The 24,811-nt window shown below is 45.2% G+C and overlaps 1 long non-coding RNA gene across 1 annotated transcript; it reads left to right on the top strand.

The window, feature by feature from the left end:
• Positions 1-625: 625 nt before the first annotated feature.
• On the top strand, positions 626-24,235 carry LOC118596664. The gene is made up of 3 exons (XR_004946737.1): positions 626-750; positions 23,210-23,617; positions 23,804-24,235. It is a non-coding gene; the product is annotated as an uncharacterized LOC118596664 (long non-coding RNA).
• Positions 24,236-24,811: the final 576 nt, after the last annotated feature.

Here is a 24,811-nt window from a genome sequence, read left to right as displayed (position 1 = left end):
AACTGTGAGGGAGCAGATGACTGGGCAGCAAAGCAGAGTCAACCGTGCACACCTCCTTCCAATCCCACCTCACGGTGTGGTGAACCTGCCGCAGCAGGGCTGCTGAAGAGGGGCTCGGATGCTGGAGGCCTTGGCACACACAAGAAGGAGGAAGACATGAGGAGGGAGGGAGGGAAGGAGGGAGGAGGGGAGGGAGGGAGGGAGGAGGGGAGGGAGGAAAAGCGGGGGGGGGGGGGGAGGAGGAAATCCACCACATAGGGAATATCCATCCTAAAGAAACCAAAACCATCACAAATCTGGGCTGTTCCTTTCCTCGCCCCTCCCACCCCTGCATACTCACTTAACCAAACAGAACTATCTAAGGGTAGGGTACCTTCCCCATAGTTCCTTCTCTCTTTTCCTTAGTAAATCTATGTTCTCTCTGCTCAAAGGAAATAGAAATCAATTCTGCGTTCAAATCTTCCCTGATTAGCTGGATGTGGTGGCATACATCTCTAAGGCAGGGGACGATCATGAGTTCGAGGTCAGCCTGAAATATGTAGTCTGCCCAGGTGCGACTCTGCACGCCCCACCCCCTCCTGTGGAATTAGACTCTTCCCCTTCGAGCCTTACTCTCTATAAGCTGCCAGTGCTAGCTAGAACAAGAGTTACACAGCCTCTTCTGAAGGAACCTCTTTCAGCCCCGGTTGTCGGGATCTCCCTATGGGCACAGCTGGTTGACCTCCTGGGGCAGGACATTCCTATTGCCAGGTAAGTCTCCTTCCTTTGCTTCACGCCATCTTCTCTGTGAATCCATTTCTATTAACAGCATGATCTAACAAGCAGTACTCTCTGCACACAATGGTTCCCAAATGCCAGGGTCAGTACACAGAGAGATTTCAGGGAGCAGCCTCCAAGCTACTCAGCAATAGTGCAGACGGGTATTTTTAATGGGCTGCCCGGGAGGCTCTGATACGCCCAGCTCAGCTCTGGTCTCCACCGAGCCAGCATTTGGAATCTACTGAAAGAAAAGAAAAGAAAAGAAAAGAAAACAAACAAACCAAAAAAACCCAGCACATACGCTAGGCTTTTTCTGGAAATTTCTGAGTCTGAACACAGCAGGGGTGAGGCTAAGAGGCTCAGTGGCCTTGGCTGTTCTGGGGCTGACAGCCACACTTGGGCATTCCTGCTTGTCACCCTCCAGCCCACACAATATGGCGTCTTACTGACTAACTACCCAGGGACAAGAAGGCTGTCTCTGAGGTACTGGAGGGGATGAGCTAATTAGCTGCCTTGTGAAAAGCTTAATTGCACCTCATTTTCTACTTTGTTATTTTCAAACAGAGCACAGTCTTCCGGGTGTGATGTGCTCAGCTGCCCCTAATCAAAGGTGAAGCACATCATTCCCTGGGTGACTGTGACACCCCAACTCCACTGATCTGTAGATGCCTCCCACCTCCGTGGCTCCTGAACTACAGGGTGCAAATGAATCACCCAGGGAGCTTGTTAAACAGCCAAGGTTCAGAGTGTCTGTCCCTCCCCCCATGCTCAAGGGGTGCAGTGTGGGATGTAGGAATCCCTCATCTAATAAGCTCCCTGAGTGAATTTACTTCACAGTGCTGTTTTTAAGTGCAAAAGTTGTTCTATAAAAGGTCTGTCCTCCTTCCCTGAAGGGATTCCTCTAGAGGTACAGTGAATCAGCTTTTTCCTTAGCTCTTGGTAAAAATAAATATGGTCTCAGAAACCAAACCGTGCATTTCAGCGGAGGAAAGTGAGGATGGATGGGGACATCTGGTCAGCCGGACTTCCTCTCCAAAAACCTGGATATGGTAGACCAGGAAGCATCCCAAGCAGGTGGGCTGCTCTCTTAGAGGGAAGTGGACCTGGGGTCTGGGGGCAGAAGAGACCCCAGCTGTAAAAGCTGGGTGGAACATTCCCCCACCAAGACGATTCCGGCAGTCTCTTTTTGTGAGGGTAATCACCAAATTAAATGTTTTAATTACTGAAATTGCATATGCATTTCTTTTGAGACTAGAGCATCATAAGAACATGGTATTCACTCCCCAGAGGGCCAAGCTGCTTGCTTCCAGGGAAGGGGTGTCAGAAAGAGTCCATTTTAATTTCATTATAAAACAGGCTTGAGAAATAAAGGCTCAGGACTGACGGTGTATTCCCAGCCAGCTGTGATTTAATGAGCACGATTCGAAGCTTGGAACCTGCTAGCCACATCCATATTAATATGTCTCTGGGAGAAACAAACGACAGAGAAAGTGATAAACTGTTATTCCTCTTATTTGTTGAAATGGCTAACGTGATGAGCCTCACATTGAGGCAGCCCAGCTGTCACCTCCCTCAGGTCCCTGTAGACCAGCACGTCCCGTGCAGGAGCCAGGTCCGAGGGCCTGGAAGCTGAGCAGCAGCCAAGGTTTGTCCCTGGTTGGGAACCAGATTCCTCCCCCAAGGCCCAAGTCAGGAGGAGCCTCTCCCCTCCCAGACTTTATGGTGAACTCTTGCATAATCACCAGAGTCATTATGATCTTAACAGTCTTTGTGATTTCCATTTTCCCAGTCATGAACACATGAAAATAAGAGGAAGGAAAAAAATGTCTTTCTGTTTTGAGGTCCTAAAAAGAAAAGGAGCTGGGTAAGCCTGCATGCCAGTTAAGTACCAGGAGCTGGGGAGCAAACAAAGGAAAAGTGGGCAGGGCCGCAGTCGGGCTGCTCTGAAAGGGCAAGATGCCTGGGGAGATGAGGACCTGGGTGCCTGAGGTGCCAGCCAGAGAGGCAGCTCCCAAGAGCAGGGGGCTAATCCTCTCCAGCTGAAGGTCACTGTGCTGTTCTGAACTGGAGCTCTGCGGAGTGTGTGAGCAGTTCTGTGTATGTAGCTGGGAGGCTGTGGTACATTACAACATGGACTTTCCCATCACCTACATGAGATTCAATTAGACCAGGAGCTCAAGTTCTTTTGACTGGAAACAGAGTGGAGATACCAAAATATACTAGGCATTGTCTGGGAGCTAAATTGAGGTCCGTGCCTAGAATGGGGTCCTAGTGGGGTGGGAGGAGGGTGTGTGTGACATCTCTGACACAGCTCCCTGGTGTGGATCTTCCAGATTGTTCCTCAGTTAAACGTGACATTCAGCGTTTGGCCTCCTGGACACCAGCATTTCATTTTAGCACCGAGTCATAAAGCCCTGAGCTTAACACTGTCTGCCAATGACTGTGACAGAGAGGACAGACACTTCACTCCTGCTTTCCTATGGTGACCATAGTTAAATCCCAGTAACATGTGACCCAGAGGGGACTGTCACCATTACCACTGATTGATTGACACACACACACACCCATGACATTATTTTTGTTGCTACATCATAACTGTAATGTCGCTGTTATGAATTGTAAATATCTGACATGCAGGATATCTGATATGTGACCCCTATGAAAGGATCGCTCACCCGCCAAAGGGTCGTGACCCATGGGTTGAGAACAGGTTAATGCTTTGACCTTTGCAGAACCAGAGCTGAGACAATGCATGCCTTGACAGGCCTGGTCAGTTGTGCACATCGTTGGCACCTTGCTCCAGTCCCTCCTCGATTTAAGCCTAAAGCTCACATCAGCACCCCAAAGACGGACTTGGATCACCAGATCCCCGTGCAGATCTGTGCCTCTTTCCCATGAGGCCACATTGAAAATATGTTTCTTCTTTTCATACCACTTTAGCTGGCACTGGGGACGGATGGCTGAACCTAGCATGTGGGGCTGCTGGAGCCCAGGCTTTCTCCTCAAAACTCCAACTGCATTGTCACATACATGTGTATATATGCATCTATATACTTAAACTTAGATTTTCAGTCTAAGAGAAGACATTTGATATTCCCCCCCCCCGCTTTTTTTTTGGTTTTTCGAGACAGGGTTTCTCTGTGTAGCTTTAGTGCCTGGCCTGGATCTTGCTTTGTAGACCAGGCTGGCCTCGAACTCACAGAGATCCACCTGCCTCTGCCTCCCGAGTGCTGGGATTACAGGCGTGTGCCACCACCGCCCGGCTTCCCTTTCTTCTTTTCTTTTTTAAATTTTTTCTATTTTTAATTACACTCATGATATTCATTAATTACACTCATGATATTAATTACATGTGTGGTATTCATCAATAATTATATTTATGATATTCATTAATTCCATTAATTGTACTGGTTTATTACATTCATGATATTATGTCCTGATACTTCTGTCCATTTGTGGGGTTTTTCCATCACACAAAACAGAGATTCTGTACTTAGGAAATCATTGCTCTATATTCCTTTCTTCTCTGTCTTGAGATAATGTCTAATCTTTCTGTCTCTATGAATTTGTATATTCTATATATTTCATGTAATACAGTTCTTTTCTTGAATGTAAAAACATTTTATGTTCAACTACAGGAGAAATAATACACAGATAGCCTGAACATAAAAACAGGTTATAATTTAAAAGTCCAGGGTTATTTTAAACAGTAAAATATTTCTCTGTAGAAAATAGTATAAGTGATAACATTTCTCAATAAGCCCTTTTAAGCCAAATGATAGCTGGATTATACATATAAATATTGATTAGATTCTGGGAGGTGGGGTGCTAGGGAAGGTTCTCTGAATTTCAGCCTCTAGGCCAGGAAACAAATCAGCTCTGTGGTCTCCAGCTGCCTGCTTTGTGCGCTGGGTTACCAAGCCCAGGAAGTCACACCTCTCAGGTAACCCATCAACCTATCAAAGGAGGAGTATGGTTTGCCCAAAGGTGCAGAAACACTCCTTTTTTCCTACCCCAGCTCTTTCCAGACCGTCACCTGAAATCTCAGGGTTCCTTGCAGAATGTTGTAATTTTTTTCAATTCACGTTTCTTTTGTATGTTATTCATTGTGCCAACTTTTAATAGCAAGCCTTTGTCAAGTTATATTGCTACCCCCTACCTCCCCACTCCCCCACTCCCCACCCCCCCACTCCTCCACCACCACCCCAATTTGGTCTTTTAGACTTTCTTGCACTTAAGCACTGTGGGGTATGTTGGGCCTTGGGTCAGTGGGATAGGGAACAAGTGGGTTCTTTCACAAGGTGACCACTCTAGAGGCTTGGGTGCTTGTATGTGGGGACAGGGTGTGACCTTCAGTTCAGGTGTGTGTGTGCAGGTGATGTACAGAGAACGAATGAAGATTCCAAAGGAAGGATGGCCTGGTGGCGACTCAGCTCAAGCATTGGGTGAGGAACGTGGGGTTGAGCATATGACTGTGTCCCTAATAATTTCCACGGTTCCTTCCACAGGGCTGTGGTCAGCTGGGAAAAGAAGACGATGTATTTCTGTGCCTTGTGGAGTGACTCGCTAGTTTGGGGATTTGTTTTGTTTGAATCAGCACTCACTGTGTATCTCATCCTGGCGCGGACACTCGGGATCTGTCCAGGACTACAGGCATGGCACCTCTTGGGCCCTCCACCGGGAGTTAGGCACTGTGGTTAGGCACTGTGGGGTGTGCTGGGTTTCAGATCAGTGCAATAAGAAGAAAAATAAGCAAACAAAACTCCCGCCACACAGGGAAATGAAATGACAGGTGATGGGTTTAATAATGGAACTAACACAAAATGGGTGCTGCTCTGATCCTCAAGGCACAGAAACATTACATGGTTTTCTTTACCCATGGTAGAGCTGGAGTTCAAAACCAAAGAATCTGAGTCACTAACCTCTGTCACTCTGTGAGCCTCTGAGACTCAAATACACACATGCTACCACTTGCAGCACGTTCATGATCCGTGTGACATGTTAACAGGGTGGGGTTATCACAGCACAGACTTGTGCTGTGAGAGTGAGCTCTCATTCATTTACTCAGCTAGTGGGAGTTTATTGAGTATGTACACATATTTCTGTGCCTTGCTGTGACACCATTCAATAGGAACATCACAGTTCTACTCTTTTTAAGAAGAATTCAAGGCTGATGGTGGTGGCCCACACTTTTAATCCTAGCACTCAGAAAGGCAGAAGCAGGTGGATCTCTGTGAGTTCAAGGCCAGCCTGGTCTACAGAGCAAGTTCCAGAATAGCCAGGGCTACACAGAGAAACCTTGTCTCAAAGAAACCCCCCCCCAAAAAAAGAAGAAGAAGAAGAAAGAAAAAGAAAAAAAATTCAAGTCTGTGCATTATGCAGTCCTTTAAAACCAAATGTAAATAAAAAAAAATAATGGAGCTGGAAAGGTTGCTCACTGGTGAAGAGCACTTGCTTTTCTAGAGGATCAGTTTGCTTCTTATATGACAGCTCACAAACATCCCTAGCTCCAGTCCAGCAGACAAGACACCGACCTCTGTGGGCACCAGGCACGGCGCACACACATACATGCCAACAGACATTCATGCACAGAAAATAAAGATAAAATCTTAAATAACCAGTAAAATCCACTGGTGACGCACGTCTGTTAGTTTCATTTCTGATTGCCATGATGAGGCAGCCCCGACACAAGAAATTTAGGGGAGACTTCCAGATTATAATCCATCACACTAGGGAAGCCAAGGCACTCGACGCCACCTCAAGACCATATCTACACACAAAAGTGATGCTCTGACAAAACAGTTATGTAACAGAGTGTCACTGTTTACTTCTGGGTTTCCTAGACAGCTGGTATCGGCTATTTGTGCTGACATAGGTTACCCCCCAATCCAATGCCAGCCATCGTGGCCCGCACCAGATACCTCCATTGGCCATGTTGTCTAACCATAAAGAAAACCGTCACAGTCACTGCTATACAGGTCCACACCCTGTTAAGAGCCGGGTGGAAAACATCAGAGCTTAGTTCTCTAAAAGATACAGAGTTGACTGTATAAGTGCTTATAAGACAAATTAATGCATCTTCACAAAGTTAATGCTGACAAAATTCAAGATGTAATTAGCATAATTTTAAAAATACTTTTTGTCTACTAATAGGAAGAACGACATTCTCAGAGAGGAAAATATTTTGCTTAACTGGCTCAGAGTTGCTGCCTCCCTCCACCAGAATCTATGCAAATTAGCCATCTTTTAATAGTGATCTACTGTGGGATGGTCTTTCTGTATGCTGTGATTATGTGTTGCTACCATTGGTTAAGATGTTAGCTAACAGTAAGCCTGAACTACAGACCAAACAGTTTGTAATTAATATTAAGCTTCTGAGTGATTATTTTATAAGCTGCTGCAAGGCCGGACAGGACACAGAAAAGCTTCTGGTTACAATGACCTGCAGTGGAATTTTATGTATTTTGTCTCTTCACACTAAAGGGCACTATCAAACTGACAACACAGAGCAGGCCCTCTGTACCCACAGTTTTCTGTATCCATGGTTTCAACCAACCAAAGACCAGAAACATTTTAGAGGTTAGGATATACTGCAGCTTTTAATTCAATTCCACAGACAAAGAAGAAAATAATAATTATTACCATTATTTTGTGTTTTGGAGACAGTTTCTCTGTGTAGTCCTGGAACTCGCTTTGTAGACCAGGCTGGCCTTGAACTCACAGAGATCTGCCTGCCTCTGCCTCCTGAGTACTAGGAATAAAGGTGTGCTCTACCACTGCTGCCCAGTGAAATTCTGTGGTGGACGGGAACAAAGCTGGAAAGATGATTCAGCCATCCATTGGCTGCTTTTCTAGAGGATTAGGATTTGATTCCCAGCACCCACATAGCAGCTCAATGTCTACACCTTCAGATCCAGGGGACCCAACACCCTCTTCTGGCTTCTGAAAAAAAAGATAATAAAAAATTTTGTTCATACTGAACATGTACAGATCTTTTTTTTTTTTTTCTTGTCATTATTCCTAAAGACCCAAAGTAATAACTATTGACATCACATTTGGTCAGTGTGATTCTTGGGTAGACTAAGTAATCTAGATGATTTAAAGTGTATGGTAGTATGTACATGGGTTACATACAAACGCTCTGCCATCTTTATGCACTCATGTGTGTGTGTGTGTGTGTGTGTGTGTTCTTTAGCAAGGATATTTGTATTCATATATGTAGAGGCCAGAGGTGGGTATCAGACCTCTTCTTGGCCTTATTTTTTGAGATAAGGGCTCTGAAATAAGATTAACTGGCCAGAGAGCAGAGGGTCTGTCTCTCTCTATACCCCAAACATTGGCACTACAGGTGCATGTGGCCACACCCACCTTTTTATATGGGTGCTGGGGGTCTGAGCTCAGGACTTACCCACCCAGCCACCTCTGCAGCCTGTGCCACCCAGGAGTTGTGCGCCCTTGGTTTGGGTACTTCAGGGATCTTGCAACTGATGTCCTTTAAATTGCTAAATTTTTCCATGGGATCTTTGAGCCATTCAAGGAAGTGTGGAAACTAAGGGGGTGTTTGTGGGAGCCTCTGACTCATAGGGTCCTGGGCAGAAGTACTAGAGGCCCAGACTGTGGCTGGCATCTGAAGCTGAGCTGTCCTGTGGGACTGAGCATGTAACCCGTGGGCTCTGCCATTATGTCCAGGTAGCCAGTGTCAGAACCAAACTCAAAGTCACAGAGATAACCACCCTGGCCCAAGGATATAGCTTCATGCCATAGCACTTGCCTAGCATGTCAGAGCTTTGGTTTCAGTGCCCAGCACCAGGAAAAGGCAGTGTCACACTTCCTGACTTCCAGTCTGCCAATGCAATGAGTCACACTGACAAACTTGTGCTCGAAAAACTCCAAATACTTTATAGGGAGAAGAAGCATATGCAATATGCAATTTTAATATTTTTTCACAAGAAAAGTCATAGGTCTAGCTGTGATTAGGAAGATACACTTTAAAGGTTAAGAAAACAATTCTAAAACAAATAATTAGTACCATTTATAGTCCTTCTGAAAATGGCGTTGTTGTTAGTTACTTTCTGTTGCTGTGGTAAAATATCATGACCAAAGGCAACTCAAGGAAGAGTTTATCTTGGCTGATGTTTCCATAATGGCGGGAAGGTATGGCAGCAGGCAGCTGGAGCAGGAAACGGTCTGATCACATTTTAGCCATAGACAAAACTCAAGAAAGCTTGAATTAGAATTGGGGGAGGCGATAGCTCTCACAGTCTGTGCCCAGTGATGTACTTCCTCCAGCAAGTCTTCCATCCTAAACATTTTATGACCTCCCAAACAGGGCCACCAGCCTGAAACCAAAGGGTAGAATGTGTGAGCCTACAGGGGCCATTTCTCATTCCAACCCCACAGCATCTTTCTAAAAGGTAGGTGAAGATGAACAGAGTAGACTGCTATTCAAAATTACTGATATCAAAACAGCAGGAACTACCCAGGGGGGAAAAAAGAATAAACCCACTGAAAACTTCGGGACAACAAACTGGTTAACAGTGATACGTCTACAATGTAAAACGTTCCACAAATAAATCAAGCAGAAAACAAGCCCCCCGGAAGGCAAAGACAAGCCATAAAAAGAAACTAAAGGTGCAGAAAGTATTTGACTCTCGGGCAATAAGAAAAGCAGAGAATGGAAATAGTGAAATGTCCCAGGTGCAGAATCATCCCCGGACTCTGTCCCTCTCTAGCTGGTTTCCGTGTGCCCAGCCTGCACTTTTATGGCACCTCTTTTTGTTAGACACCCTTCACGTTCTCAGCTTTGGGGGGGGCCACCTGATTCCTGTCAGGCCCTTACCGGTGCCAGCAGCACACAGCAAACCAAAGATCTGTTTGCAAGTTGTATGTACAAACTCATAAATGAGCTAAAACTTAAACCAAATAACCCAAATGAGACACTGGTCAAGCAAATTATTGTACCTTAGTTCAGATTGCAAAAAAATGTATTAGAAAAAAAAAGGAAGAAAAATATGTTAGTCATCTTATTGTAGAAGATTGTTACTGATATAATGGAGCAGCTGCATTATATCCATAAGCAAAGATCCCACAGAACTATAGACATAATAGTGACCTATTTTGTGTGAAAAGTGGGGTGGGCATTTTACATGGTGCAGTTTAATAAAATTATATGTGTGTACTGGTAGATCAATATTATTTTATACATAACTGGTATCATGTTGTATTGGTATATAATGTATGGCACTTGCTATATTTGGACATTATATACTATATTGCAATGATATAGATTTGTCAGTGCTGTGGGGACAGGAACATGGCTTCACTCTCCTAACTTGGCAGCCTGAAGAGACCTCTCGCAGGCAAAGCTCGATCCTTGGTGTGAGGGTTGAGTGAGAAGGGCCCCCTCATATGTTTGCATCTTGGTCCCCAGTTGGTGGAACTGTTTGGGAAGGATTAGGAGGTGTGGCCTTGTTGGAGAAGGTGTGTCACTGGGGGTGGGCTCTGAGGCTTCAATGACTGGCACCATTCCTACTGTGCGCTCTCTCTGCCTCCTGTGTGAGAATCAAAGCATGAGTTCTCAGCTGTTCCTGCAGCCATGCTTTCCTTGGCCACCAAAGACTCATCCTCTAAAACCCAATTAAATTTTGTTGTAGGTTGCCTTGGTTATGTGTTTTGTCAGAGCAATAGGAAAGTAACTTAAGACCCTTGATCGTACCACAGAAAAACATTTCAGAACCAGTCAGTATGAACGAAGTGAACGAAGTTTAAGTTATATTGGAAGGCTTTTTTTTTTTTTTTTTTTTTTTTTTTTTTAGGCAGGGTCTCATGTAGCCCAGGCTGGCTTCCAACTCTATATGTAGCTAAGAATAAATTCCAGCTTATAATCTTTCTGCCTCTATATCCTAAGGGCTGGAATTATAGGAGTATGCCACCACATCCAGTTTTATGCCATTCTTAGAATCAAAACCAGGGCTTTGTGCATGCTGGAAAGGATCTACTAACTGAGCCATATTAATATAGGAGCTATGCAGGGAAGTATTAAGATATACTCAAGTCTTACTAAAGGACAGACATACTTCGTTGTTTTACAATAGTCACATAGGATTTGGGTGGTTTCTGAAGTTATCCTCGAAGCATTGCTTGGGGATATAAGGAGTTAGGAAATCATCACTGTAAACAAAGTTAATAGTCCTGTTGGTGAAATTACCAGAAAACATCCAAGAAAGGAGTGCAACTATACTGGAGGTCATATTCACTCAAACTTTAGGCCTGGTTTACTTCTATTTTACTATTCTCATTTGAAAATATTTCTATATAAAATCAATATTGTCAAGCCAGGTATGATGGTTTTAATCCCAGCACTCTGGAGGCAGAGGCAGGCAGATCTCTGTGAGTTCAAGGCCAGCCTTGTCTACAAAGTGAGTTCCAGGAAAGCCAGGGCTGTTATACGGAGAAACCCTGTCTCAATAAACCAGAAAAAAAAATCAATATTATCCCTAGGTAGGAAACATTCAAAGAAAGTATTAATTGTGCCAGAATCTTTGCTTCTTATCTGGGAAGAGGTTACAACCAGACTCCATCATGAGGGGGTGTATTTCCCCTCCCTATAATTTCTTCTCTATATTCTGCCTCACATCTATTAAATACTATACCAACATTACATAACTTTTTTTAAGATAGGGTCTTACTGAATTTCCCAGGCTGGCCTCAAACTCTCCATATAGCTCAGTGTCCATAGTACCTGGGACTATAGGCATAAATAATTTTCACATATCTCTTTGAACATGTTTTATGTTTTTTTTTTACAATGCATGTAACATTGTACATGTAGTTGCAGATGACATGTATGTACATACATACAATACATACATGCCTATTTGTCTCACTCCTAGATGTCAGTTGAGGTCATCAGCCCTTTTGGACCTGAATAAAATGGTTGCCTCCCGAGTCCAGGCTTTTGGAAAGAACCCCACAATGTCCTCAAGCAGATGGGTTCTCCAAGCTTGCTCTCAGCCCAGAGAGGCTTGTTTCTGCTGTTCCCTGCCCCAGGTCAAAGCAGCCAGCTACCTAGCCACTTTGAGAGGAAAGAGGGCCAACGGAAGGCGCTCAGGCAGCTGAACCGTGTGTATGTGTGTGTGTGTGTGTGTGTGTGTGTGTGTGTGTGTGTGTGTGTGTGTGTGTGTTTCCTCTCTCCCTCCTTCCCTCCCTCCCTCCCTCCTTGCTGTGTGCCTGCCTGTAGCGGAGATTGAGAGTTTCAGTCACGCTGGACAAAGTGCTCACCCTGGAACTGTACCCCAGCTCTTTTATTTCTATTTTTTGAGAAAGGGTCTGGCTGAGCAGTTCAAGCTGACCTTGAACTCCTAATCCTCCTTCCTCTGCCTCTAAAGAGAGGATTACAAGCATGTATCATCTTTATGTCACTCAAGTGCTGGGACAACAGGTGTGTGTCACCAAGCTCAGCTTCCTGTTTGGTCTAAAGCCACACATTATAGTGATATTAAAAGCTCTCCAGGCAAGGAGTGGGCTCAGCACTTAAGGGTGCTGTTGCTCTTCCAAAGGACCAGGGCTAGGTTCCCAGCACCTAGGTCAGATAGCTTACAACCACCTGTAACTCCAGCTCCAGGGGACCTGACACCTTCTTCTGGCTCCTCTGGATACTAGTATACATATGACACACACACATACAGAGAGACACATAAATAAAAATAATTGGAACTTGGTGGCACACATCTTTATAAAATGCTTTTGTTTTCAATACATCCCAACCATAGTTTCCCTCCCTCTACCCCTCCCAGCTCCCTGCCACCCCCATTCCCCACATCCACTCCTCTGTTTCCTTTCAGAAAAGAGTAGGACTCCCAGGGATATCAGCCAAACTCAGCATAACAAGATGCAATAAGACTAGGCACAAACAAACTCTCATATCAATGCTGGATGACGCAACCCAGTAGGAGGAAAAGGGTCCCAAGAGCAGGTGAAAGAGTCAGAGACCCCCACTCCCACAGTTAGCTGTTCCATAAAAACACCAAGCTATACAACTGTAATATGTATGTAGAGGACCTAGCTCAGACCTCAGCAGGCTTCATGATAGCTGCTTCAGTCTCTGTGAGCCCAGATGGGCCCTGCTTAGTTGACTGTGTGGGCAGGTTCTCCTGGTGTCCTTGACCCCTCTGGCCCCTACAGTTCTTCCTCCCTTTCTTCAGGGTTCCCTGGGCCCCAAGGGGAGGGACCTGATGGAGATCTCCAGTTTGGGCTCTCTCAGGCTGTGGGTCTCTGCATCTGCTCCCATCAGCTGGGTGGCACACATCTTCAGTCCTAAGACTCGGGAGACAGAAACAGGCGGATCTCTGAATTTGAGCCAGCCTAGTCTGCATTAGCAAAATCCAGGCTAGCTAGTGCTACATAGTGAGACACTGTCTTAAAGTAAAAATACATTTTTTAAAAGTTCTGGCTTCTCTTCCTATGAAATACATTTCTGCTCTTAGATAAAGCATGGGTTGAATGTATTTCAAAATATCAGAATTAATGTGTTTTTTTTTTCTTTAACTTTCTTGTGCTTTTTCAAGTTTTCCAATCTTTATATGTTGAACATTTGTTATTTTTGTAACTGGAAAAAGTACATTCTTTGCCTCCAAGAAAGGCAAGCCTCATGAGAATGTGGAGAAATGTGGTCCCTTGTGTTCAGTAAGTTGATTAAACCTCCAAGACCAGGCGGGGCTTCCCGGCTCTTTGGGGGAATGGGTGGACTTTGAGGCTTAATGTTTCCCGGCTGTTTGTACCTCAGAGAACTGGGAATGTTTGTTGCTTTCTAGGCTTGTGTTTCAGCCACAAAGAAAGAAACAGAAGTTCAATCCTGTGGCTCCGCCCTTCCAATCCAGGTTTCCAGAGGCGCAGGCGGCTTCCTGCTCCTAGAGGTCTTCCCAGTCACTGCTCTGGGCTGGTTCAGGCTGGGTTGGTCTTTCCCATGGAGGGCGGAGCAAACTTGCCTTCCATGTCAGCCTGGTTTCTATTTCCCAGCTTTCTCCCGAGAGGGTTTCTTCTAACCAGATTCAGTGAGTTCCCGTGTTTGGGCAAGGTCGCACACTAAGTGAAATGACGTGAACTTGTTCTCCTTTCTCCAGGAGAAATCTGGCATTACTCCTTTGTCCTAATTTTCTTGTTTTAGTTTCTAATCTTTTCTCTAGTGGGTACTCAGGTGCTTCTTTTGCAACTACCCGAAGTCAGTTCTTTGCATTAAAAACAGGCTGAGAGCAAATCTGTCCGTCTGCCCCTCCTCTCCCCCTGTCTTCTCTCCTCTCTCTCTCTCTCTCTCTCTCTCTCTCTCTCTCTCTCTCACACACACACACACACACACACACACACACACACACACACACACTCTTCTTTCTAATATAGTCTCATATAGCCCAGGCGAGCCTCACACTTTTACATAGCCAAGGATGACCCTGAGCTTGAACTCCTGAACCCCCCCTCCCCTACACACACACACACACACACACACACACACACACACACACACACACACTGAGATAATGCATCTGCACTGCCGTGTCTGGCTGTGTTCCTTTGTGAAGTTGGAATAAAAACAACTATACTCACTTCCCTATGATGCTGTAACAAATGGCCACTAACTTGGCAGCTTAGAAAATGCAAATTTCTTTGCTCTTATTTTAGAAGCCCCAGGGACAGACTAGATGTGTCATCAAAGACATATTCCCTCTGAAAGCTCTGGGGAGAATCCTTGCAGCTGTTAAATAAAAACTGGAGGCCAGTGTTTGAACTAAGCCACACAAGGATCCAACAGACAAGGCAGAAAATGAAACTGGAGTCATTCATGTTCAAGCCGTCAGACCAGCGTAGTTGGAAAGTTTCTCCAGTCCCACTAAGGCCCCAACACCCCGTGGCCCGTGTATACAGTAACCACCCAGAAGCTTATATTAATTATAACTGCTCAGCCATTAGCTCAGGCTTATTACTGACTAACTCTGACACTTAAATTAGCCCATAATTCTTATCTATGTTTAGCCACGTGGCTTGGTACCTTTTCTCAGTTCTGGCTTGTCATCTTGTTTCCTCTGTGTCTGGCTGGTGACTCCATTATCCAGGGAGCAGCATGTAATGGCACACAGGTAAAGCAATGGAACATGTGGCAACATATAGATTAATAGAAATGGGCTGAGTTTAGTTATAAGAGCTAGCTAGCAAGAAAATTGAGCCATAGGCCATGGCCATAGGTTTGTAAATAATATTAAGCCTCTAGTAAAACTATCCTCAAGTTTCCATTTGAATCCATTCTTAAATTCTTTTATTAATGAGACTAAGAATTCTCAGGAAGGCAACTGGATTTCCCCTTGTGGTGATTTGAGTAGGTATGGCCCCCATAGACTCATGGGTCTGAATGCTTGGCCCATAGATTGTAGTACTATTAAGAGCCCTTGCTGAAGGAAGTGTGTCACTGTGAGGGAGAGCTTTGATATCTCATTTGCAAAAGCTATGCCCAGTGTGGGACACGATCTTCTTCTGCTGCCTGTGAATCAAGATGTAGAACTCTCAGCTCCTTCTCCAGCACCACATCTTCCTACACACCACCACATCCTGCCATGATGATAGTGGACTAAACCTCTGAACTGTAAGCCAGCCCCGCTTAAATGTTTTCCTTTATAAGAGTTGCCATGCTCATGGTGTCTCTTGACAACAATAGAAACACTGAGACTCCTCTATACCAAATCTAAGCTGTGTATTAGACTTCCCCATGTTAGAAAGAACATCACACAAAGAAACTCCCAAAGTGAAACTAGCCTACTACGTCAATCAGAGTTTTCTCTTGAGAGAAATGGAATTTATTAGAATGACTTGCAAGCTGTGGTCCTGCTAATCCAATGATGGCTGACTATGAATGGAAGTACCAAGAATCCAATTGTTTAGTCCATGAGGCTGGATGGTCTTCAGTCTACACCAGAATCCTGAAGAAGTAGGCTCTAATGCCAGTGAAAGAATGGACTTGGTAGGTGAGGTGAGAGCAAGCAGGCAAAGAGAGGGCTTCCTTCTCCCATGTCCTTACATAGCTGCCAGCAGACAATGTGGTCCAGGTTAAAGGTGGGTCTCACCACCTTGAAGATCTGGAATAGAATTGGATCTTCACATTTCAAATGATTTACTTAAGAAAAATAGAATCCCTCACAGGTGTATCCAGTCATGGGTTTTAGTTAATTCCAGATGTAGTCAAGTTGACAACTAAGAGTAGCCATCCCACCTGCAAAGGTGATTTCTCTTTGTAAAAAGGGTGTGCTATGATGCAAGCTAGCCTAGTAAACACATTAGGGCTGCAAGTTCACCTGGTTTTTAGTCTAATGCAGGTGGGTGGCTGTGTCTTTTCCCCACTGCCTGCAGTCTGGCCTCACAGTCTCTCGAGACTGGCTAGTGGGGGAAAGCAAGAAATTTTCATATGTGTTTTACAAGGTGAGAGAGATTTATGGAATATTGGCCCTTGGGGAGTTATCTAGCTTTGACTTCTCACAGTAGGAACTATGACACAGCTGTGTGAGCTTCAGCCTGGAAGGTCACCACAGTAACCACCAGGATCCAGTCATTCTGTCAGCTGCTGGTGTGAGAGTCTTGTGAGGGGAGCTGACTTGCCCCTGGGTGGGAAAGAGAGGCAGTAACTTCTTACCTGTTATACACTAATTCTGCTACTTTATTTGTTGTAATTGTGTACGTAGAGCCCATGCTGGGGCTGGGGGAGGAAAAGAGGCAATCTTTGTGCATGGCTTGGCTTTACTAAGTAGCCCTGCCTGGCCTCAAACTTGGGATCCTCCTGCTCCAACCTCTTCAATGCTGAGATTACAGGCATGCTCCCTAACACCTGTTAAGTTTGAATGGAGAGTAGCAGAGAACATGAGGACATGTTTTTAAATGACTATACTAATCCACCAGTGAGGTGGGGAGCTGGTGGCTTTAGTCTAAGAATTTGATCAGGTTCTTTAGCCAAGGTATCTTGCATTATGTAAAGGGAGGCCTGGGGTTGAATTGAAGGGCACAGTGATATGAATTCACAACATGCCCACACAGTTGGGCATGCCCGGCAGACCTAGACACTTCCGCCTAGTTATTTCCAGTTCAAAATAGCCATTTCCGGGTCAAAACATCTCGCATAACCAGGACCCTGTGGCTTTTCATGGTTGCATAAAGCATGCACCGCAGCAATGTGATCTATGTGCATGCATGGAGTAGCCACATGGGTTCCTGTATGCACATGTGGCCCACCCTTTATAAGCTGGCATCATGTTCCCGGCCTCACCCTTCCCCTTGACCACGTGTGTTTTCCACAGGCCTGTTTATGTCTGTCTCTTTCTTTCCTATCTTAATAAAACTCTTGTTAGTGGATTTGTCATGTTTCGGGATGTTTCCTCGAAGGGTAAGAGGGCCAAATAACTAACACAGTCTGAGGAAAACAAAGAAAAAAACTATGAAATGGAATTTTGGGTGAAAGGAAAGAAGGGAGGTGAGGAGACGGGGGGTGGGGTGGGGAGGAGAAACCCTGTCCATGCAGGTTCCTTAGGTGGTCCAAAGGCTTGAAAGAGAACCCCACTGATGATGAATATCTGGTGCTGTGTCCTATAGGATATGACCAATCCAAAGCTAGCTACTCTCCCACAAACACTCCACTGAATGGGACTTTAATAGTGATTCTGTGGCACAGAGGCAGGGTCTGGGTTGAAGGAGTCCTAAGCAGTAACCACACTTAAGGGCAGCAAGCAATCCCAAACCTTCCTAATGCTGGCTGTCTTGGTCAGTGTCCTATTGCTGTGAAGAAACACTATAGCCATGGCAACTCTTATAAAAGGAAGCATTTAATCAGAGCTTGCTTACAGTTTCAGAGGTTTAGTCCATTATCCTCATGGTGTAGAACATGGCAGCATACAGGTAGACATGGTAGCTGAGGAGTAGCTGAAATTTCTATATCCAGATCTGCAGGCATCAGGAAGAGAGAGCCACTGGGCTTGACTTGGGCTTTTAAAAACCTAAAGCCTACCTCCAGTGACACATTTCCTCTAAGAAGTACCACTCCCTGGTGACCAAGCATTTTAATCCACAAGCTTGTGGGGCCATTCTCTTCAGACCTCCACACTACTGGAGTAATTGCTCAAGGCCAGTGCAATTCTCAGAAACCTAAAAAGGCAGTGCTGTCTCCGGCCTGGGAAGGAAGGTAACCTTTGAGACTGAGCAGCAGGTGGCTGTGCCACAGCAGAGCTGTCACTAAGCACAGGTCCCAGGGGAGCTTTCCGGGCAGGTGAGGCAGCCTTCCCAACACTGCGGGCATCACTGCGGCACTTAGGAAGGCACGAGTCTTTGTGGTCATTTTTGCTCTTAGCTGCCTTTGGAGGATTCACTCTTTTGCAACAAAACCCTAAATTGTTTTGCAAGATTTCTTCATTGTTTCAAGTTGTTGGATTTTACTTTCTGTCATAAAGGCTGGTTGGAGAGAAAGACTGTGCTTCAGTCAGAAAATGACATTTGATGTCACTCAGCTTTGGGAGCTCTGTCAGCATGGCAGTGTCCGTCCATCCTGTGTAGCATCTGGTCTCCTGAGAAACATGACAAGTTCTCTTTAGTCCCATTCAGAAAGCTCTTAAAAGAAAAAAACACCTACCAACATTTTAATATTTAACAGACACCACCGACAGCAAGCTCTGGTTGAGCATGGTGGTATATGCCTACGACCACAGCCTTCAGGAAACTGAGACGGGGATCATGACTTTGATGCAAGGCTAGAAGACATAGTGAGCTCATGGTGAGCTTGGGCCATGGAGGAAAACTTGCCTCAAAAAGAACAAAACCATTTTGACAAGAAAAGGAGCCAAGAGAAAGTTGACTGGGAGACAGTGTCTTAGAGTCAGTTCTCCATGACTGTCTTGGTTGTGGCCTATTTATTTATCTACTGGCAGTGCTGAAGGTCAGTCCAGAGCTGCACACAAGTTAGGCCATGGCTAACCAGCCTGTGCACCTTCAAATGTCTCTTCCTGGAGTCTTGTAAAGCACTGTGCTCTTCAGCAGTGGTGCTGGGCCTCTGTTCTCTTTTGTCAAAGGACCAAACTACATGTTAAATTGGCTTTCTTTTCTTTTTTTTTTTTTTAAGATTGATTTATTTATTATGTATACAGAAGAGGGTGCTAGATCTCATTACAGATGGTTGTGAGCCACCATGTGGTTGCTGGGAATTGAACTCAGGACCTCTGGAAGAGCAGTCGGTGCTCTTAACCTCTGAGCCATCTCTCCAGCCCCCAAATTGGCTTTATTTTCAACAAAGGGCAACATGTCATTTCACAAAATGTGCTACTTTGAGCAGAAAAGTTTGGCTTTATAAACAGTAGGGGGTAGGTGGTGTGGACAAAAACAGGAACAGAGTGGATGTCACTCCAGAGTTGACTGGTAAGACAGGGACAGGGAGCCAGAACAATAGAGAATGATCTGGCAAAATCTGGTAAGTTCCTTCAGGTTACTTGCTGTTAGGCTTTTGTGTAGGGACTAAGGCAGAAGGAACTGGCCTGTTTGAGAAATTTTTCTCTTGTCATTCTAATGATGACTTGGTGACACTTAACGACAGTAACTCCATGTTGATTTTCAGCCTTGTCTTTGAGGTCTGGTGCAAGAGCTGAGCCTAAACAATTGCCTCTTGCAGCTTTTATTGAATACTCTGCGACCCCCAGTGTCTGCATGCCCTGTGCCCAGTAAACATTTGTTGATTTATTGACATTATTATTAACATTACTAACACATGAAGAGTAGGATTGAGTTCTAGGGAATTCTTAAAGGCTAAACTGCTTTTTAGAAGTCAAGTGAACTCTCTGAACAAATGGAGCTGCATTTCTCTTTCCCTTCTTAATTCAGATTGAGATATGGGGGGACAAAGATGTGGGTCCTGTGGTGAGGTTTGGGAAGAGATGAGGGGAAGGTGGCAGGTGGCTGGTATGTTAGTCCATGATATATAAATCCTTTGAGGCTGGTGCTTTTAAACAGTCCATGGTCTATTTTCAAAAGCTTCGCTTCCAAATGTCATTGAAAAATAGCCAAACAAGAGACTTCAAAAGGATCCACCCACGTGGAGCCCTCTCCGACACTGAATTAGAGACCCTCATGTTGTCCCTCCCTCCTTTGCTCTCTACAGTCTGTGTCCCAAAATACACGTTGACTTCCATGAGCAGAATGGCTCATTGCCATCTCCCTCCAGTGCTCTTCCTCGGCCTCCCCCTCCAGATGTGCCCACCCCTGGCCTTGCCTGCGGCTCCTTTGGCTCTCCCTCCACTTATCAGCTGCAGTAGGGTGTGGGCTGGAGACCCAGTTCACACTGGGTCCTGAAGTGGCCTGAGAGGTTCTTGGTGTAGACTCTACTCAGGTGAAGCAGGGGTTTTTGACTGTCACAGAAAAGGAGTTTCAGGACAAGCCAGTCTGAAGAGTTGGACTTTCTTGAGAAGAGATTTAACATCGATTTAAGCATGGGCTTTAATAGAGAGAGGGTAGTATGCGACCAAGTGTGAGTGTAGGCCTCTTACACGTCTTAGCTGTAGTCATAAATGCTGTGTCAATGACATCTGAAATTACATCTCAAAGGGTGCCTGCGAGACTTTTCTTTTGAAGGGTGGGTGTCTCTTTTTGGCAAGTGAGTCTATCAGATAGTTCTTGATGTGCCATGGATGGAGTTACAATCTAATGAAGTAACACAGGCCACGCAGGTGGCTCTGGACTGGTGGTTCTCAACCAGTGGGTCACGACCTCTCTGGGGTTGCATATCAGATATTTATGACTCATAACAGCAGCAAAATTACAATTATGAAGTAGCAAAAATAGTTTTATGGTTGGGGTCACCACAACATGAGGAACTGTATTAGGGTTGCAGCGTTAGGAAGGTTGAGAGCCACTTTTTTAGAGGAAATTGAGACTCCTTTACGACAAATGGAGCTTACAGTCTTGCTTGTGAGCGTCAGAACAGGTTTATAGTTGGCAAAAAAGTAGGACTCAAAGACTTAGAGTGTGGTCCATTGTTATTTGCGTATTCTTGTTTGAAATATCTCTAAGCAAAAGGAGTGTTGTTCCTGTGAGGCAGCCTTCACAGCAAATGTCAACTCAAATGCTTGACTCCCAGCTGTGGAGAGATTTCAATCAGAATGCAGAGCAAAATGCCTCTTTCATCTTCCTGAGACTCCTTCATTTCCCCATCTTCCTGTCCTCACTCACTCACGTGAAGATCTTTAGATTGTGGACATGTAAGGAGAAGCCTTCTTGCTCCTTTTAATCCAGAGAGAATTGTCTAAAATGTTCCTTTGACACTGGAACCCTGTCGCCCTAAGACTTGTACAAGTTCCTAGGAACCCTAAGCACTTAGGCCTTGCCTTCTGACCTTCTGTTTCTGGAGACTAATTCAGTTCGGGGCTCAGCTTGCTGTCCCTATAACCCAAATGTGTGGTAGTTCATCCTTAGGAGTGCAATCCTTAGGAGAAGACAGGAGGATCAGAAGTTCAAGGTCATCTCAACTATACAGTGAGCTTGAGGCCAGCATGGGATACATGAGACTGTCTCTGAAAGATCTTAGAATTCCTAGCCACTCTCCCAGCTACATGACCGTGTGTGTGTGTGTGTGTGTGTGTGTGTGTGTGTGTGTGTGTGTGCTGGTAAGATGCTTAGTCATCCCAGAACCTTACGTCCTACATAATCCATGCACTGCGTGATCATGTAATCTATGCACATATATGGCGTAGCTATGTAAGCCCATATGCGCATGTGCCAGTGGAATCTATAATAGCGGGTCCCACTTATCCCTCCTCCCTTTTTCCTGCACAATCATTCCATAGGCCTATCACATCCCTTCTGTTCCCTTCCCTTAATAAACTCTTACAGTGGGTGTTGTTGTACCTCGTGGCTTTTCTTACACAGTAAACAGCACTGCTTAATGAAAAACACTGTGCCACTTAATAAATTACAAAAGAAAGAAGGAAGGAGGGAAGGAAGGAAGGAAGGTAGGAAGGAAGGAAGGAAGGAAGGAAGGAGGAATGGAAGGAAGGAAGGAGGGAAGGAAGGAAAGAAATGTATGTGTGTATGTATATGATGTATGTGTATATGCATATGATATATATAATGTATATGTATATGATGTATATGTATATGATGTATGTGTATATGTATGTATGTACATCTCAAACCAAACTGAAAATAAATGCAAAACTGAGCCATCTTCTTGTTTTCTGTGGATTCATACTGATACATCTTTGTGTGTGAAGTAGACTTCATGTTTACTAAACTTCAGGAAGACAGGGAAATTTACATGGAAGAAAAGTCAGGCAATTTCAAAGGGAGCATTGGCTGTTCTCTTGATCCTTCTCGTTCGTGTTCTGGAGACATCGCTCAGCTGCTTACACTGCCCTGAGCCAGGCCATGCCACCTCCTCCAACCTCGCTTCCTTTTCACTTCTTGCCTCTCTTTTCTCAAGAGAAAACCAAATTATGCAAAACTCACCAATGTCATCACTAACACACACACACACACACACACACACACACACACACACACACACACACACGTGCTTGAACAAATTCTTCCCATTTTCAGTTTTTCTTCTTTATATGTTCAATAAACACAGTGAAAACTTACCATTCTTTATTTATTTTATTTATTTATTTATTTGGTTTTTTTTTAGAGACAGGGTTTCTCTGTGTAGCTTTGGTGCCTGTCCTGGATCTCTCTCTGTAGACCAGGCTGGCCTTGAACTCACAGAGATCCACCTGGCTCTGCCTCTGAAGGCGTGCACTACCACTGCCCTGTGAGAAGTTACCATTCTTAATAATGGGCTCTTAAACACTCCAATTCTAGGACAGGCCAATGCCAATCCCCATGCTTTACCTCGGTGTTAGTAGTCAACCATGGTAGTAGGGTTTGTAGTTGCTCATTCCTGGTTTCCCCCTGAGAAAGAAAGAACATCCACCACGTGCTCCACACACATGACATAAGGATGGCACAGCTCTTAGCCCCGTGCTTGGCACACACTGCAGATTAACGTTGCCTGTTCTAGCTTGTGCCCTAGCCTTCTGCCCGTTCACTTCCTGTGCTGGCATGCAGGCGCCAGTCAGGTGCCAGCACCTCCACCAAGAGGCGGGGATCTCCCGGCCAGCCAGAGCTAATTGCTCTCTCTGGGAATTCTGCACTGGTTGACACTTCCTTTTGGCAAAGAGGGACGTGAAGGTGAACAAGACAATGCTTAAATGAGGTTCTGATCTGGAGGGAAAGGGAAATGGGTGTGTTGGCAAAGGAATGACCTAAGGAAAGGGTAGAGGGAGGAAGGAAAAACAGAGCCAGCCTCAGGGTCTGAAATTTCAAATCAGCCCTGGGAATGTTGTCAGCTCCTTCTCCAGACGCTCTTTAAAAATTGATTATGCTTTTTCATTTTTTCATTTTCATACAGTAGATGATTTCAACGTGTGCATCAGTCAAGGTTCATTTGGGGAAGAAGGTTCACTGTGATTGTGAGACAGTGAATCCACTCCAGAAACGGGTTTCACACAGTCTGGAGAAGAACTAGGAAGGAGGAGAGGTCAGGAGAAGGGAGCTGGAGGGTCACGGAAGAATAGCTCACCAGGCCTGGCCCAGAGGACTTCTGGAACCCAGGCATGTCCTGTCCAGTCTCTGGAGAACTGCTCTCTCCTGTGGTCACCACCTCTGTGAGTTCACAGTCCGTCCTTGCTGGCAGTCCTGGGCTGCTATTGTTAGCAGAGCTGGCAGACAAGGATAGCTGGTGTTGGAAATCAGGCACACACACCCCCAGCCTGCCTCCAGGGTCTCAGTGCCAGCAGCTACAGCATCACCAACCGCTGTATCCTTTAAAAGGTCCTGCTGTCACAGGTCACTCTCTTGTTCTCTCACTCTGCCTGTCTGTCTGTCTGTCTCTCTCTCTCTCATGTCTCTGCCCCTCCTCCCCAGTGAACCTCCTGCATGAGATCTGTTGCATGGTATAATCTGGTATAATCTTTGAAGCATTCCTTGACCCAGACCTGCCAAGGTGCTCTGTCAGCAAACCCGAACCAAGACCAGGAGTGCAGCGGAGTGAGGGCCACTGGACCCTGCGGGTACCTCCTGGTCTGTGTCACCAGAGACCTCTACAGCACTGCCTGACTGCCATGTCTCCTTCTCTTTCTTTCTGTTCCCCTTGCTGTTTCCCCAACCCCATGGCTCTCTACCGCAAAAGCCTCTGGGGATTCTGACTCATCTTTCCTGGTGACTTAGGTTAGGCTCCCTTGTTTGTCACTCACATCCCTCAGTGATCGGACCCAGCTTGTCTTCCTGGGTCTATCCTACTTCACTCCTACAATTTCCTCGGCTTTAGACATCATGCTTCCCCAAATGGGTTCTACTCTTTCCTATCTCGAGCCTCTGTGCAAACTCTGCTTCTAAGATCAATAAAATACCAGTAGCCTTCTAGACTCAGTCTCGATAACACCAGCTTTCCACGTTCTCCGTTGAGACCTTTACATTAAAAATTTTAAAAAATATTATTTGTATGTGCCTCTGTGCGTGCGTGCGTGCGTGCGTGTGTGTGTGTACTGCTACACAGGTCTGGAAATCAGAAGACAACTTTCAGAGGCCAGTTCTCTCCTTCCATAGTAGATTCCAGAGATAGAATTTATTACACCCGGCTCATACAGCAAATGCTGTCACTCACTGAGCTATCCCCCAGCTCCCCTCACACCTTGATCAAAGGGTCCTCTTAACTACAGTTCCACTGGGAGAGCTCTTGCCAGATCATGAGGGCATAAGAGCAGCTGAGTGTACTGTCTGTGAGTTCCATATCTACCAGCTAGCTACGGATAGAAAGGAAAAAATTGATCTGGAATGTGGTACACACACATTCATTCCTAGCACCCAGGAGTCTAATAGAAGAGGATCATGAATTTGAGGCTGGTTGGGCTACATGGCGAGATGATGTCACACACAAAATATCAAAATGAAAGCTGAATTTGCACTGAGCTTGCACAGGCATTTTCTCCCTTGTTACCATCCCTTATCAATA

The sequence above is a fragment of the Onychomys torridus genome, chromosome 16, assembly GCF_903995425.1.
Source record: "Onychomys torridus chromosome 16, mOncTor1.1, whole genome shotgun sequence".
Lineage (NCBI taxonomy): Eukaryota > Metazoa > Chordata > Mammalia > Rodentia > Cricetidae > Onychomys > Onychomys torridus.
Note: the sequence above shows the minus strand (reverse complement) of the source record. Positions and strands in the feature narration are given on the sequence as shown.